Below are 16,563 nucleotides of genomic sequence, written 5' to 3'. Positions count from 1 at the left end.
AAACGGTAGCACCTGTTCCTCATGGTCGGTGGGAAACATGTAGGTGGTCCTTGAGCCCAGCTGTATTACGGAGTTGATTGCTTCTTCCTCAGGCTGAATCTCTAAGACTAATTGATTATAACACAGCTCTTAATTGGGAAATAATAAAAAAAGATACAAATAAACAAAATAGAGAATAAAAAAAAGAGAAAGGTAAAACTTCTAAATAATTAAATACTACTTTGAACAACTATATAACAATGTGAAAACTAGATAAATAAGAACATTTTCCAAAAGTATTTAAAGTGCCAAAATCAGTAAAAGAATAAATAGAAAACTTGTCTAGACTCTAATAAAGGTATTTGTAGAGTAAAGAAAGAGACCATCTCACTTCTCCCCCATTTCCACCCCCAATTCATCCCCCATTTATAAGCACAAGATACCAGTCACTTTTATAGATGAAATTTATCCAATTTCAAAGAACAAATGATTCCTATTCTATAGAGTTTTCCAGAAACTAGGAAAGAGTGAAGGCTTCTCAGTTCATCTTATTAGGCTACTCTAACCTTGATTCCAGAACAGGGTAAGTGTAGTATGAAAAATGAAAGAATATGTCCATTTTACTTATGAGTATATAGATGCACAAATCCTAAGAAAAAATAATAGATACCTGAATAAAAGTGTTTATTAAAATTGCATATAATACATCATAACAAAGTAGGGTTTATCCCTAAATAAGGATGGCTTTATAATATTTTAGTACAATTCGTCCCATTAATGGACCAAAGAAAAAAATTGCATGACTATCTCAACAGAACAAAAAATCATGTAATAAAGTTCAACAAATGTATATATATTTTAAATTCCCTGCATAGTAGGAAGAGAAGTTTCTTTTTACAACTTGATAAAGATTATCTACCAAAAACCTAATCGTGAAAAGAGAAAAGTATAAAAGTATATATAAAGCAACACAACACTTAATAGAGAAACTTTAAACATATTTCTTTTGAGATTGAGAAGAATAATGCCAATTTTAACAGCCTCTGTTCACCATGATATCTAAGGTTCTGGCTTGTTCAATAACACAAGGAGAAATAAAGGTATATGGCCTGGAAGGAAAGAGATAACACTATTATTATTTACAGATTATATGATTATAACAAAATCAATAGACCAATGCTTAGAACTAATTAGAGAAAGATTGACCAAACCAAGGTCTCCTTATAAAAATCAGTAGTGTTCTTCTACACCACTAATAACTGAAAAGAAAAGAAAAGGAATATAATATATGTTTAATAACAGCAGCAACACTACAAGGTAGGAAAGAATTAATCCAACAAAGAACATGCAAGAGCTTCATGAAAAAATATTTACAACTCGACCAAAGTACATAAAAGGAGACTTAAATAACCGGAGATATATAGTATCCTCATGGATGGAAAAACTTTGTAAAGATCTTAATTCTCCCAAAATTAATCTAAATATTCAATAAATTTTCAATAAAATTTTATTAAAAATGTTTGAGTAGCTTTTCAAACTTATCCTTAAATATATGTAGAAAAATAAAAGTCTACAAATAGCTAGATCATTTATGAATAGGGCTAGCAAGGACAAAGGAACCTTTCATACCAAATATTAAGGTATATTGCAAAACCATAATAATAAGTAATAAAAAGGGTGGCATTCACAGAAATATACCAGTGGAATGGAATGGATTAGAAAGCTCAGAAACACACTCAAATACTTATTAAAACTTGATATATGATAAAAGTAGCAGCACAATGAGGAGAGGATAAAATTTTTACTACATCATTTTTACAGAGAACCATAAATTGGATGGATTCATACCTTCATATATTATGCTTTATATTTTATACCATATATAAAGGTGGACTTCAGATGTATTAAAGACCTTGATTTTTAAGTTATAAGCATAATGTCAATAAAAGAAACTAGGATAATAACTTTATTTGTGATCAGAGAAATGCAAATTAACAGCAAGGTGACACTTTACATCCACCAGATTAGGGGAATAAATAGAAATCAGATTATAGCCAGCTTTGGTAAGGAAATGAGGAAATGAGAATCTTCGTGTACTCTTGCTGAGCTACTGGCATCTCAGAGAGCAGTCTGGCAACATCTAGTGAAGTGCCTATAAATCCTTTGTCCTAGCAATTGCACTTCTGTGGCTATAAGCCCAAAGAAACTGCTGAGAGGACATATACAAGGACGTTCATTGCAGCGTTCTGTGTGATAGAGAACAGTTAGAGGCAGTCTGGGTGACCATCACTAGGGCAATGGATAAAGAAACCAACAACAGATGCATACTCTGCACCTCTGTGCCTCACTTTGAAACAATATACAAGATGTGCATTTGGCCAGCAACATTGGTAGATGCTAAAAAACGTGGTTTAGAGTGGGGGAAAAAAGAGAGAAATAGAATGAGATCTTAGCATAACACCGTTTGTGTGAAATAAAAAGACACACACAAAGGAGTGTATCCACAGTCCTATATCAAACATGTTCTGTGAGTACCTATTGTGAGGAGCAGAATGTGTGAGAAGAATTGGGAATGGAGGCAGAAAATAAAGTGAAACAAAACAAAAGGGGTCTGCACTCCAAAGACTATTGTGTGCAACAACCTGAGTGCTATGATGGGCTCAGCAGTCTGCACCCAAGTTCGTGAGCAACAGATGAAGGCCTCCTAAATGGCACGCACCCACACACACTTTTAGTTCCATCCATGTTCTAAAATTTATAGGTGGTAATGATGAGGGAAGGCAAAAACAAAAAACAAAACAGGATTACAGAGAGGCAGTGGGGCTATGAGAAGAATATACATGACCATGAAACTAAAAAAAAAAGGGAAGAGAAAAGGAAAGAAATAATGGGAATAATTTAATTTTTATGTAGTGAATGTGTAAAACATTCAATTTTAGCGAGGCTGTTAATTGGGCAGGGTGTTTCTGGAATGTATAGAATTTAAAGCAAGCTCTTAGGGGGTTCTCTTTAGGACAGAAAAGTCACCAACTTGTTGAAGAAAGCAATAATCATGAAATAAAAAATGGACCTTTTGTTAAATTTATATAATATATAGAGGTCTTGAAAAGTATATTTACATAGTGTCCAACAAAATAACAAACAAACATGAGGTTGTTTAAAAATCTAAATGTTTCCTCTTGCCTCTTGTACCTGTTTGCATAAACTTCTTAAAAGTCTGATATCTTTTTTTTACCTCTCTATATTTCTGTACAGTTTCATTCCTATGTATTTTAAACTTTTGTAAAATCTTATTTTATTACAGGTTGCTACTTTGTCGATTTAGATTATCTAAACATCAAATCACTTTCCTCAAAACCTTAAATCTGAAATCTAACTGTATGTCAGACTCACGCAAGAACCTCTTTTAAAAACAGAATTCCTGGTGGTGGCCTGCATGTTTGTAATTTTAATCAGCTCTCCCTGATGATTCCCTCACAGCAAGCCCAGCGTAGCACAGAGCTCAGCATCTTGGAGGCATGGCCGGCCAAAAGTTTGCAACCATAAGATTAAAAATCTATTTTGTTACCTTCCAGTACAGGCTTTATCATGTCTCCCCAGACTAGCATAGAAAAGGGATCTACCATATGTAACAAGATCAAGTTTTCAACAATTCTACTGAAATAATAGTCCCATTCAATAATACTAAATAATATATTAGTATATATTACATTGTATAATATAGAATTATATAATATAAAATTAAAATTATCAAAAATAATCCTATTCAGAAATACTAAACACACACACCTGTACAAATTACCTTAATTTTGCCAATGGGAAGACTAAAGCAGATTTTTAAAAAATGTTTGGGATCCCAATGGGAATAACAATAGCTCCAGGTGAATGTTTATTTCATTAGGTCCCCCATCCTTCTGGTTGGGGCTTTTGTAGGGCTAAGTGCTTGCAGACTAACATGGGAGATTTAATCATCAAGGAAAAACACGGAAAAGAAAGAGGAGAGGAAAACAATGAAGCTTTAATCAACCTGGAAGTCCTTTGGGGCCGTTCCGTTCCTTTGTCTCACCAAGAACAGCTTTGCTAAAAATAAGTACAGAAGTGCATTGGGATGTGGAACCTGGGCAGATGAACACAGTGCCAGCCCACCACGCAGCCCCGGGGACAGCGCACGTCTTGCACATTTCTCTTCGGCACCTGCAAGGGTGGTGGAGTTTGTCTGACAGCCGAGGTGCGACTCCGACACAGCTGAAGATTGGTGGCATAATAAGAAGACAGTGATCCAAAGAGAAAGTGTGAATTAGAAAAAGAAATCATTTTTCTCTCTCCTGTAGCTGTAAATAACCTCACCCACAACACCTTACTTCCCAAACTCTAGGCCCAAGTGCTAGGGAAGAAGAGTTTTGCCAGAGAGCTTCTCTTTGAAAGCGCGTCATCACCAAAGAGCTGTATTTGCTAAAGACATGGATTTTCAACCTCGTTCATCTGCACTTGACTCTTTCACTTCAGGCCATTTGTCTTCCCATGTCCCCCAAACAAGCAAGATTTCTGGGCTGTCCAGTAGAGGAAGGCAATGGCTGTGTGATTCCTTTCTCTAGGGTGGGGAGAAACTTAGAGAAAGACATAAGCAAGGGGAAAAACTAACAATTTTGTTGTTGCAAAATATTGGGATTGAAAATGAAAGTATACAAGGGGAACTAAATCGTAGTCAAGGAAAGGAAGAAGCATAGTGGGTGGCGACAAAGACTGCTCCTGAGCAGGACCTCTCAGCAACAGAGAGTTGCCTGGCTACTTGCTACTGAAATTGTGGTCTGACATCAGCTGAGAACTTGTTACAAACACAGCATCTCAGGCCTCATCCCAGACCTAGTGAAGGAAGACGGCAATTTAACAAACCCACCTGGTGATTTGCATCTGCATGTACGTTGAGAAGCACTAAACTAGGGCATCTCCATATTTTTAGCTCCCAGTAAATTAACAGATAAATAATAACAAAACCAGGAGGGTGTCACTGTTAGTACTTCACAATTAATTCCTTTAGCACACATTCATGCACACACACACACACGCACGCACACACACACACACACACACACACACTGCCAATGACTATATAAATAATCTATTTGGAGATAACATAAAAAATCTAAAGTCTCTCTGAGCATCAGACCCCCTGGCCCCTGATAGGACCTGCAAAGACTGTAAAACCACCATCACACAACAGCTGTTTGGAACTCAGCAACTCCCTGTGTGTCAGGATCATGTCCTCACTCCGAATGTAAAAAACTTTCCTTTAGTATGATGACACCACGTGGCAGCAGGACCATCTGTGTCCCTGCCCCAGAGAGAATTTTTTGGTGAACCAAGTTATGTTTATGGCCAGCTGAAGCTCAAGCTCAGCCTGCTCAGTGTCAGAGAACCCCATACGCAGTGTGTGTAAGCAAGAGGAAAATGACCTCAAGGGGCAGGCGACTGCAGCACCACATAAATAGATTGGCAGACGTGTCAGCCATGCATATTAGTCCAGAGTGCAGTCCTTCGGGGACTAAAGTCCAAAGACAAAGACATTTGTGGGTTGCCGGTCAATCTGGAGCATTGCTTCTAATTTTTCTGGATGTGTTTTTGACAGGAGCTTAAGGGCAGTTCAATAAATTAAAATGCATTTACATGGCAATGAAGAATTAGCTTGACACACAGAGTTATTTAATTACCAAGGTGCTTTGCGTGCTGCTAAAGTTAAGACCATGTCAGCCTTTCTGGGACAAATCTTTATTTTCAGGGCCATGTGGCTCAGCCAGGAATGATCCCCTGGGTTGGAGCTTGTCATTTATATAAGAGGAGTCTCCTCACTGACCCCCATTTCCATAGACAGCTCTAAACAGATCGGTAATCTCAATGTCAGACATCACGATGAAGTCAGCGCTGCTAAGGCCAAATGTCCCCCTTCAGGGATGTGGCCTCCCTCTCTGAGGAATTGTAAATGAAGTCATACCCCATTTGCAGTCTTCAAAGCGTGTCAGGGTTGCTGTCTGTTGGAGTGACATTCAGAGAATTTCTTGAGGCATAAGGAGGTAGGCATATGATGAAAGTCTGTTTCCATGCTGGCAACATCAAAGCACAATTGGTAAATGGTGACCTTATATTATTAGGTACAGGGACAAATTCCCCCAAGCTATGCACTGTACTGATCATATAGGAAAGGGGGCACCACTGAGGTACAGGCCCCAAGGAGGTCACCCTGAGAAAGACGTACACGGAAGCTCAGAGTCAAACCCTCAGCACTAAGTTGGACAGAAAGAAAAAGGGATAAAAGCATGTGTGCCTCAGCTTTCCTAGAATTTCTGTCTACTTCCAAGTTCAAAGGCTTATCATTGATTTTGATCAGGAATAGGTGACAGATGTATTAGCGGTTTAGATCCTCCCTTTAGCTAACCCAGGTCAAGGAACCTAGTTATCTTGAATAAAAGTAAGATAGAAAAGCCAAACATCACCTATATTCCTTTTTCAGATATAAATCAAAATATGTTAAAGATTTAGCTTGACATTATTATAGACAGTGAGAATGAACAGACTTGAGTCATCCATGATGAGACCTGACAAGACCACATGGTTGAATACAAAGTGCTCTGTACTAAGAGCTGGCAATTCCGGGTCCCACATCTGACTGAACCCCTTATGACCCAGTTATGGCCCTCAAAGAAGTCACTTTACCTCCCCTGGTTTCATTTTCGTCCTCGCCATGAGGGACTGAATCACTAAGGAACTCTCTCATCCATTCCAATCGTAGGATTCTATTTCATTTATCCTATGTATGCAAACTGTAACCCCCTTTTCATCCATTCCTTCTGAAAAGTGACAGTCTTTTCTGTTGGTTTAACATTTTCAGCCACTGCACTATCCCAAATTCGTTTCTCTAGGTCCAGACATCTTGACTCTGGTGGTGGGATCTGACATCAGTCGCTGTCCCAATACGCCTTGGCCCACCTGTCGTGGCTACTTACATAAAAGGACTCACTCCGGTTTTGTGAAGGGTTGGAGGAAGAGGTGGTTTGTGCTGAAGCATGATGGCTGCCTCCACTATTACAGACATAAGAAGGTAAATTTGCGGGGAGAGGTAAGGTTGGAGTGAGTAGGAACAAGAAACCCTGGGAAGTGCAGTCAGTCCATTACCAAAGTAGTGTCTTGTAAGGTACCACGTTGTAGGATTCTGGAAACAGTGTTCTCTCCTGTGGCTTTTAGAGTTTTCCTTCCTCAGAGGTACAGAGAATTGTAATTTATTTTCTCTGCTGCTGCATAAATCAAGGCTGGCATAAATTTCTATCTCGTTTATTCCTATTTTCACATCCTCTGTGAAAATTTCCTTATCAAAGCCCAGAAAATAAGAACGAAACTGCATACCTAGTACCCTAGAGAAATCAAAGTGGACTAAGGCAAAGTGCAGTAACATCTCGCTGGACCACAGAGCCTGCACACTGTTCCCTAGGTTACAGGGATTGACGTTAGCAAGGCTTCTGAAGCCTCCGAGAAGCTGCCTGGAATACCTTGTTTGATTTCCCAGATTTCAATAGACCTGCGATTTCTGACTGTAAGTGGAGGTTGGATTCTTTGGGGGAATGTTCTCCAAATAGGCAGATGCAGTCCTTTTCCCAGACTTTTCTCATTCTGCAGGTGTGGGATGGGGCCTGTGCCCGGGGATCTGGGGAAGGCACTTCACGTGAACTACCAATCTGCAGGCCATGTCCTGTCAGCGCAAGTGTTTTCTTAGCCCCTATGCAATATGGTGTTTAATTTGTTTATTTTTTACTTATTTTTGAGAGAGAGAGAGAGAGAGAGAGAGAGAATGAGTGGGGGAGGGGCAGAGAGAGAGGGAGACACAGAATTCAAAGCAGGCTTCAAGCTCTGAGCTGTAGCACAGAGCCCAATGCGGGGCTCAATCCCACAAACCACAAGATCATGACCTGAGCTGAAGTCGGACACTTAACTGACTGAGCCACCAAGGCGCCTCTAATTTGTTTAATCAGATGCAAACATCATAAAATTCAGAGATTTCTCACAGAAATCCTGATTTCCAACTTCTCTTGAAAAATTCCCTAGCGCACTTGTACCCCAATGTTTATAGCAGCTCTCTCAACAACAGCCAAAGTATGGAAAGAGCCTAAATGTCCATCAACTGATGAATGGATAAAGAAATTGTGGTTTATATACACAATGGAGTACTACGTGGCAATGAGAAAGAATGAAATATGGCCCTTTGTAGCAATGTGGATGGAACTGGAGAGTGTTATGCTAAGTGAAATAAGCCATACAGAGAAAGACAGACACACATGTTTTCACTCTTATGTGGATCCTGAGAAACTTAACAGGAACCCATGGGGGAGGGGAAGGAAAAAAAAAGAGAGGTTAGAGTGGAAGAGAGCCAAAGCATAAGAGACTCTTAAAAACTGAGAACAAACTGAGGGTTGATGGGGGGTGGGAGGGATGGGAGGGTGGGTGATGGGTATTGAGGAGGGCACCTTTTGGGATGAGCACTGGGTGTCGTATGGAAACCAGTTTGACAATAAATTTCATAAAAGAAAAAAGTTCCCTAGCAACAGTTGGTGGGAGCTGACTAGCAGCTGCCTCTTCTAGGAGCACATGGGCTGTCCAGTTCAAAGACGAGCTCACTGTGTCCTACTGACTTCTACCCTGTTGGCTTCATTCAGAACCACATGTGTGAGCTACCTCTAATAAGTGTGAAAAACAGGAGTTTGGGTTGTTTCCCTTGTATGTGACACAATCTTACTTTCTGAAACAAGGAAAGAAATATATATCAATTAAGAAATCAATACCCTTTGTAAAATGAGGAATGATTTTGCACATTGAATCATCGTGAAGAATCCCTTTTCCTAGCTTGTGAGTCACTTATTCATGACATACACAAAGAGGTGTCTGACTTTTGCAGGAATGTGAGCCATTGCCACTTTGAAAAAACTTTGTCTCCCTCCAGTGCAGGAAAATAGGATTCTCTGTAATCAAGATGAGAAATGATGAGCCAGCCTTGTTCTCTATATATTCTGATTATTAAAGTGAAATAGGCCAGAGGTTTCCAATGTGGGTATGCTTCAGAAGGCCCTGCAGAGTTTTCCAAAGTACATGCCAAAACCATCTCCTTCCTCCAAACCTCTTAAATGGGATCCTGATAACCGTATGTTCTTTTCTAAGCTCTTTCAAGGTAATTCTCATAGAACTGATTTGTAACCTGGGTAAGTCCCAAGGCAAAGTGCATTCCCATCTACAGTCAGAAGACAAAAACAAAAACAATAATGCAAGTTTACCAGTTTTTCTTTAATGGGATAGAGAGTTCTTTATCTTGAGATTGTATCCTTTCTACCCTGTGCTGATAATTTTTGTTTCCTTGTCACTATGTGACATAGTGACAAGACAACCTTAACTTTTCTTTAATGGCCTTCCTTAGCAAAACAAATACATAAAGCAACCTATGTCAAGTACCCTGGTCCCTGAACATTCTCATTATACAGCACTGAGCCCAACCATTCTTAACCACCTGATCCAATATTTTCCTTTGACCAGCATGCATAATGGCATTTATAGTAAAAAAATTTTTAGGTTCCCCATTCTTGAAATTCAGAATGGTTCATGGGATCCAGTGTTTTAGGGCTGGATTTGCCAGGTGGCAATCTCGGGACTGCTGCTGCCTGCAGATGTTATGTTTGGCTTGCACGATGTTTTTATAAATTTTTTAATTAAATGCATTCAGGTGAAGCATGTGCTGTCCAATTTGCCATAATCCCTAGTACTCCTCATTTCCTTACACTGAGTCCAGTCATTTAAATTACCCAGTAGGCCCTCTAAGATTTTGAGTGTATGAATCCTGGGGTAGAATTTATGTGGAAAAATTAAAAGTGTGGTGGCATTGTGGTTAAAATTAAAATAGTTTTTTTTTAAACTGTTTCTAGTCCTCTTTGGGAAAGAAATGTGGATCTTATAGTCAGTTTGGATACAGAACATCATTGGCACAATAGGTTTTAATGTGGAGATAGAATATAAAAATAAGGCTTTATTATTATTATTTTTTTTGATGAAGGACCAAAATCAGATCCCCTATGGAGCTACAAATTCCAGAATACATTATGTATGATCTTTAGAATAGACAGCAAGGACTGAGAAGAACTAAGGGGGCATAATAAGAACATGCCAGGATAAATTAGCAGAAAATGAACTCAGCCATACAGTATTCACTCAAGCAATAAATATTTATCAACTGCTTTTATGAGCCAGGCATTATGCTAAACTGTGGAAACATATATGAAAAAGAGCTGGTACCTGCCCTATTTGTGCTAATGGTTACATAGAGGAGACTGATATTAAGGAATACATTCATGGGGCACTTGGGTGACTCAGTCAATTAAGCATCTGACTTCAACTCAGGTCATGATCTCGCGGTTTGTGGGTTTGAGCCCTGCGTCAGGCTGTGTACTGACAGCTCAGAGCCTGGAGCCTGCTCCAGATTCTGGGTCTGCTTCTTTCTCTGCCCCTCCTCTGCTCACACTCTGTCTCTCTCTGCCTCTCAAAAATGAATAAACATTAAAAATTTTTTAAAAAAATAATACATTCACAAAAAAAATTGCAATTCTGAATAGTGCTATAAGTAAAATTACAAGGTGAGAGAAGAGAAAGTAGCAGTCTGGATCCAACCAAGAGATATAATCACACAGTGATTTAAATAAGTGAAGTTTAATACAAAGTTACTAAACTATGATAAAATAATAACTATAGGCTATAAGAAAACTATATGGTATGGGGTGGGGGAGGGGGTCCCCAAGCAAGGACAAACTTAGAAGTAGTTAGAAGTAGGACCCCTCTCCAAGGCTGGGGGGATTCAGATCTCCTTGGGAAATGTAGTTGAATCCATGGAATCGCAGGGAAGCTCACTGATTTGCTGGGCCATCCAGGGGCCTGCAGATTAAGTGTGCAGTCACAGGGCAAACAGGAAGCAACACTTTGGATCACAGATGGGGCAGATGTACAGAAACAGGTAGCCTGTGCATGGCTAGGTAACAAGAGTGGGGATGCCAGTGTGGCAGGAGGCCTGGAGCACAAGGTGTCCTTGTAGGAAAGACTATTTCTAGAGGGTGGTGGTATGGGGAAAACTGCAGGAGACAAATGTAGGGAAGAGGAGAAGTGAGCACATGGAATCAGGGTGCCAGCATGGCCAGGAGACCTGCAGCATAAGATGTCCATATGGAGAGGGTCACAGGAAGGTGACCACTAGGCCACACTGGAGCTGCAAGGTCTACAGGGACAGCATGTTGGGACAGAACACCCCCAGGTGTCCACATACCCACACTGCAGGACCCATCCTGAGCCACTGGCAAAGGCAGGAGCGCCCATGCTTCCTCCAGCAATGTGCCTCCAGCGCCCTCTACTGAAAAAGCTTAACACCACACTTACTGTAAGAGAACTGTAGAAAGGCATTCCATCCATTATTGCGGAGCCTATACTGAGAAGTAAATTCGGAGCTGAGAATCAATAAGTTCACAACTGGCACGAAAGTAAAATGGAGGGTCTAGGATAAATTAAGAAAAGGGGGAATAGGTAATAAATTCCTTCTTGAGGATATAACATTTTAGCTGAGGCCTGAAGGTTGAATACAAGTTAGCCAGACAGGAAGTTGGAATGAGCATTCTCCAGGCAGAAGAAACAACACGTGGGAAGTCCCTGAGCTGTAAAAAAGCTTGCCAAGTTTAGATATCTCCAAGAAAGCCCAGTGTGGTTAAAACAGAGTGCACAGAGGAGGGTGGGGAAGGTGGGGGGTCAGGTTAAAGAGTTAGGTAGGAGGTTGGTGATATGAGAGGTCTGAGTCAATGACAAGGATCTTTGGATGTTCTCCTAACTACAATGGAAAGCCACCAATATATGTTAGGCAAAGGAATTCTCTAAAGTTTATTCTGACTGTTACATGGAGAATAAATTGGAAGAGGATAAGAGTGGAATGAAAATACCAGTTAGTTAGCTAGTCCCATAGTCTAAGCAAGAAGAGATAGTGGCCTTGACCAGGGTGGGAATAATAAAACTAAGTGGACAGATCTCCACACATATTTAAAAGCTAAAATCAACAGGATTTGGCAATGAATTAAATGTGTCAGAGAAAGGGGATATAAGGGACAATCAAGGATGACTTCAAAGTTTTGGCAAAAGTAACTGGCTGGATAAGGAACCATTTACTGAAGAGGGAATAGGTTACAAGAGTACAGGTCAAAATGAGATTAGTAGTTCGACTTGAACTACTATGGTATATATAAAGAGAGAATTTATAACATTGTATACACTGCATATGTTATAGTATAGCATATATATAGTACTTAAAGCCACATAAATTGATGAGATTGCCAAAGGAGACAATATAAAGTGAGATGAAAAGAGAGCCCTCAGCTTAAATCCCAAGGGTGGACAGAGTAGCAGAAAATAGGAATAGAGCATCTGTGTGGCTCAGTCAGTTAAGCATCCAACTCTTGGTCTCAGCTCAGGTCATCATCCCACAGTTCGTGGAACGGAGCCTTGTGTCGGAGTCTCTGTGCTTGGGATTCTCTCCCTCTCTCTCTCTCTCTGCCCTACTCCTCCCACCTCCTCTCTCTCTCTCTCTCTCTCTCTCTCTCTCTCAAAATAAGTGAACTTAAAAAGGAGAGGGAAATATGGAGGGGGGTTGAGAGGGGTAGCCAGAGAGATATAAACAAAAAGTGTGTCATGAAACCACGATTTTTTAAAAAGTTTCAAAAAGGAGGGTTACCAGTGTCTCCCAGTGCTGCTGAAAGGCCATGCCATGATGCGTATTAGGAAGTATCATTGAATTTGGCATCATGCAAGTACTTGGAAGTTTTAGTAAGAGAAATCTAGCTTACACAGTGTGAAATAATTAATGTGCATTGAAAAAATGTAAACAGCATTTGTAGACCAGTCTTTTGAAAAGCTTGCCTATAACAGAGACTAGAGAAGTAGTGTGATAACTGAAAAGTATTTAGTTCATTTAGCATGAATTTAATTACTTATATAATTGGGTTTACATCTACTTTTGTTATTTTTACTTTCCATCTGTCTCTCTATTCTGTTTCTTTTCCTTACCTTTCTTGCCTCCTTTCAATTAATTAGTTGTAAAATTCCACTTAACTTGGTAGTTATTAAGTCTTTTATTACTCTTTTGTGATTATCAAAAATATTACAACATGTGTTTAAACTTATTAGAATTGAATATAAATTTGTACACATACTATTTTATGGGCACAAATAATATGTTTGTGTTACCATGTATTTTAATTCTATACAGATTGCAAATCCTCTAAGATATTATTCTTTTAAACAACCAATATTCAAATATATATACATATATATGTGTATATACATATATGTATATATATAGAGAGAGAGAGAGAATGAGAGAGAGGAAGCATGAGGAGGGAAGGGGAGAGAGAGAGAGGGAGGGAGGGAGGGAGGGAGAGAGAGAGAGAGAGAGAGAGAGAGAGAGAATGAGAGAGAATCCTAAGCAGGCTCCATGCTCAGCGAGAACCCCAACACAGGGCTTGATCCCACAACCCTGGGATCATGACCTGAACTGAAATCAAGAGTTGGACACTGAACTGACTGAGCCACCCAGGTGACCCAATATTTTTTTATATTTACCCACATATGTATCTTGTTCTATTGGTATTCATCTGTTTCTGCATCTTCAAGCATTTAACCTGGCAACATTTTCCTGAACTTGTCAAGAGAAAGCCAAAAGAACACTCTCCTTGTCTCATTGTGCTTTATTCTGTATATATTCTTTGGACATACTTGCAACTGTATAGTTTAATAGCAAATTAACCCCCAAAGATCTTAATTTTAATAATTATATTGTCAGTACTAGTTCCCATTTGATTTGTTTTCTGTAGTTTCCTGCATATGCTGAAATGCTTCAACTTGTTCTTTATTTTTGAACGTATTTAAAAAACTTTTTTGTTGTTTTTATTTATTTTTGAGACAGAGAGAGAAAGAGACAGAGGGTGAGCGGGGGAGGGGCAGAGAGAAAAGGAGACAGAATCTGAAGCAGGCTCCAGGCTCTCAACTGTCAGCACAGAGCCTGACACAGGGCTCAAACTCAAGAACTGTGAGATCATGACCTGAGCCGAAGACGGATGTTCCACCGACTAAGCCACCCAGGTGCCCTTATTTTTTAACATATTAATCATAGTCATTCTAATGTCCACCCTTTATTAGGATCCCTTATAGGTCTGTTTCTGTCATCTGCTTAGAATGATAAGGCACTAGTTTCCGTTAGAATGATAAAGGTACTAACTAGTCCCAGATCATCTTAATCTAATCAGTGCTAAAATAATTGTAAGACAGCTTTCAGTCCTTGTGAGGGTTGGCCTTTTTGCCATTCACCCTGACTCCCTGGGCCATTGTTTGGGGTACTAACTCAGAGCCTGATTTATCTGGACCACCTCCCTGATGGGGTCTGAACTCTATTAAGGCTATTGAAAATTCTTAGCTTCTCAGCCTTTTCCGATGAAGTGACCCCAATGTTGGGCTCATCTCCTGCTGGATTTTAACCCCATTATTCTTTGCTGTCTTACAAGCTCTCTGAAGTATTTGAAGAGGCATTTATAAATATACCTTGAATTTTCTATTTTTCTCAGTAATAGAGTTGGTATTAATTAATTAGCCTGCCATTACCAAAACAATTCTAATGACAGCAGAAAAGGAAGTATGAGGGAAAAGTTGTCTTGTTTCTGTTTTTAAGGTACAAGGTACCAGTTTAAGTGTGAATGTTGCTGAGGGTAAAGTCAAACAGAAAGAAAAAAGTTGAAGATATAGGTAAAAAGAAATAACTGATGGATATGTTTACCTTATAAGCCATCTATCTTAAAATTTGGGTGTATCTAGCTCAGAGGTACCAGAAGAGAAATTGAACTTTATGAAGGTTAAGACTGAATGTTCAGCCAGATTAAAAACAAAAGGAAGCATTTTCTGCCCATTATAGAAAACAAGCCAGCTTTTGTCTGTTCTGTAAATCTGTGCATGCAAGAACCCAAATGTGGGTGTGGGGTGTGGGGGCTAGTGGGGACTGGAGACACTTCTCACACTGGGCTGTACAGTGTTATGCTTTAAATATTTGTCTCTATTTCGGGAGTTCTGATCGTCACAGCATATTTACTTTGCTATGTTGGAGGAGGAGCCCAAGGGACTGAATAACACACAATAGTGTGAGAGACTTCATTTTGAACAAAAAGTAAAATTTGGAGCATGAAATAAGATTAATTATTTTGTTATATGTTTTGAATCTCTTTTGTAAGTGAAACTTGCTAATCTTCGATTTCCTTTTATGAAAGGAAAGTGAATGATATTCCCTTCCAATGTTGCCAAAATGCTAACAATTCACTTGCAAAAGCTGTAAAGCTCTAAAAGTAAATGGAGACAGGGCGACATAGGATAGAGTGCAGGATTTGAAGGTGAATCTAGCTCTATAGCCCCCAATCTTAGAATAGTTTTTTATTATGACTTTTAGTAAACTAAGGGTTACCAGGAAATGGTTAAGTCTTGGTATTTGCCCCAGAACTGATCCAAGTAGCAGAGGAAACCAGGCTCACAGAATTGGTTTGATTGAACAGTAGAAGGAAGCAATAGAGATGATTTCCGATGGCACCTTATGGTTTTGCTTGTTACCAGAATGTTTCCATACTTTTAGATGCCCAGGTAACCATATGAGGAAACAGGATATTGGAGGTCTGGGGAGAAATCTGGTGAGGGATTCAGTTGTGTTAGTCATTTGAATATAGAATTGGCACCATATGCCGTGAGATAACCTAGGAAGAATGGAGATTACAACAGAAGGAGCTTAGGTCAAAGCTATTGGGATGAGGTCAGAGCCAGTCAGAAGTCTGGCTCAGGAATGAAGATCCAGTATTAGAGGTTGAACAGGAACAGACAATGATACAAGAGAAGTCTTATGATCCCAAATGCCAGAGGCAAATGTGTTTCTAAAAGGTAGGAGCAGTCAATGGAGTCAAATGCTGCTATGAAGTAATTTCTTTCTGGATACATACCTCTTAGTGGGAGAATGGACCTCCCTTGCTATGGCTGGCCATGTCTGCCTACATCTTTGATCTTACTTTTTCCTGATCTAAGGTAATTTGTCTCTGTCATCCTGAGGGGAAACTCCCTTAAATGCATATTTCTTGTAATATTCTCTCTTCTTCCCCTTTTAAGGCAAACTCTCAGAGTGATCTATTAACATCTTTTACTTTTTTTCTTAACCCACTGCAATCAGGTATCTGTTTCTGCTCTCATGTGATTGTTGAAATTATAATAACGTCTAGATTATCCAGGAAAAGAGTGTAGGATGGGAAAAGCAATGGGCCACTGACATTTCATGGGGCATGATGTCTACCTGATAAGGCTCTTATGTGGATTAAATTAAGTAAACTAATAATTACAGGGTCTTACACATAGTTTCAAATACTAGATTCCATCTCCTTGATCCATTGTATCCTCTTCTAACTACCTGTGGTCACATAGTTCGTAAGTGATTGCAGATTCAAACTGAGGTCTGCT

At 39.4% G+C, this 16,563-nt stretch overlaps 1 protein-coding gene across 1 annotated transcript in view; it reads left to right on the top strand.

Moving 5' to 3' along the window:
• The first annotated feature begins 14,135 nt into the window (after positions 1-14,135).
• LOC122201132 overlaps positions 14,136-16,563 on the top strand; it is a 52,542-nt gene continuing 50,114 nt past the window's right edge. Inside the window, exon 1 of the mRNA XM_042907063.1 lies at positions 14,136-14,169. The gene's annotated coding sequence lies outside the window, so the exon portion shown is untranslated. The remainder of the gene's footprint in view (positions 14,170-16,563) is intronic.

The sequence above is a fragment of the Panthera leo genome, chromosome A1, assembly GCF_018350215.1.
Source record: "Panthera leo isolate Ple1 chromosome A1, P.leo_Ple1_pat1.1, whole genome shotgun sequence".
Classification (NCBI taxonomy): Eukaryota; Metazoa; Chordata; class Mammalia; order Carnivora; family Felidae; genus Panthera; species Panthera leo.
Note: the sequence above shows the minus strand (reverse complement) of the source record. Positions and strands in the feature narration are given on the sequence as shown.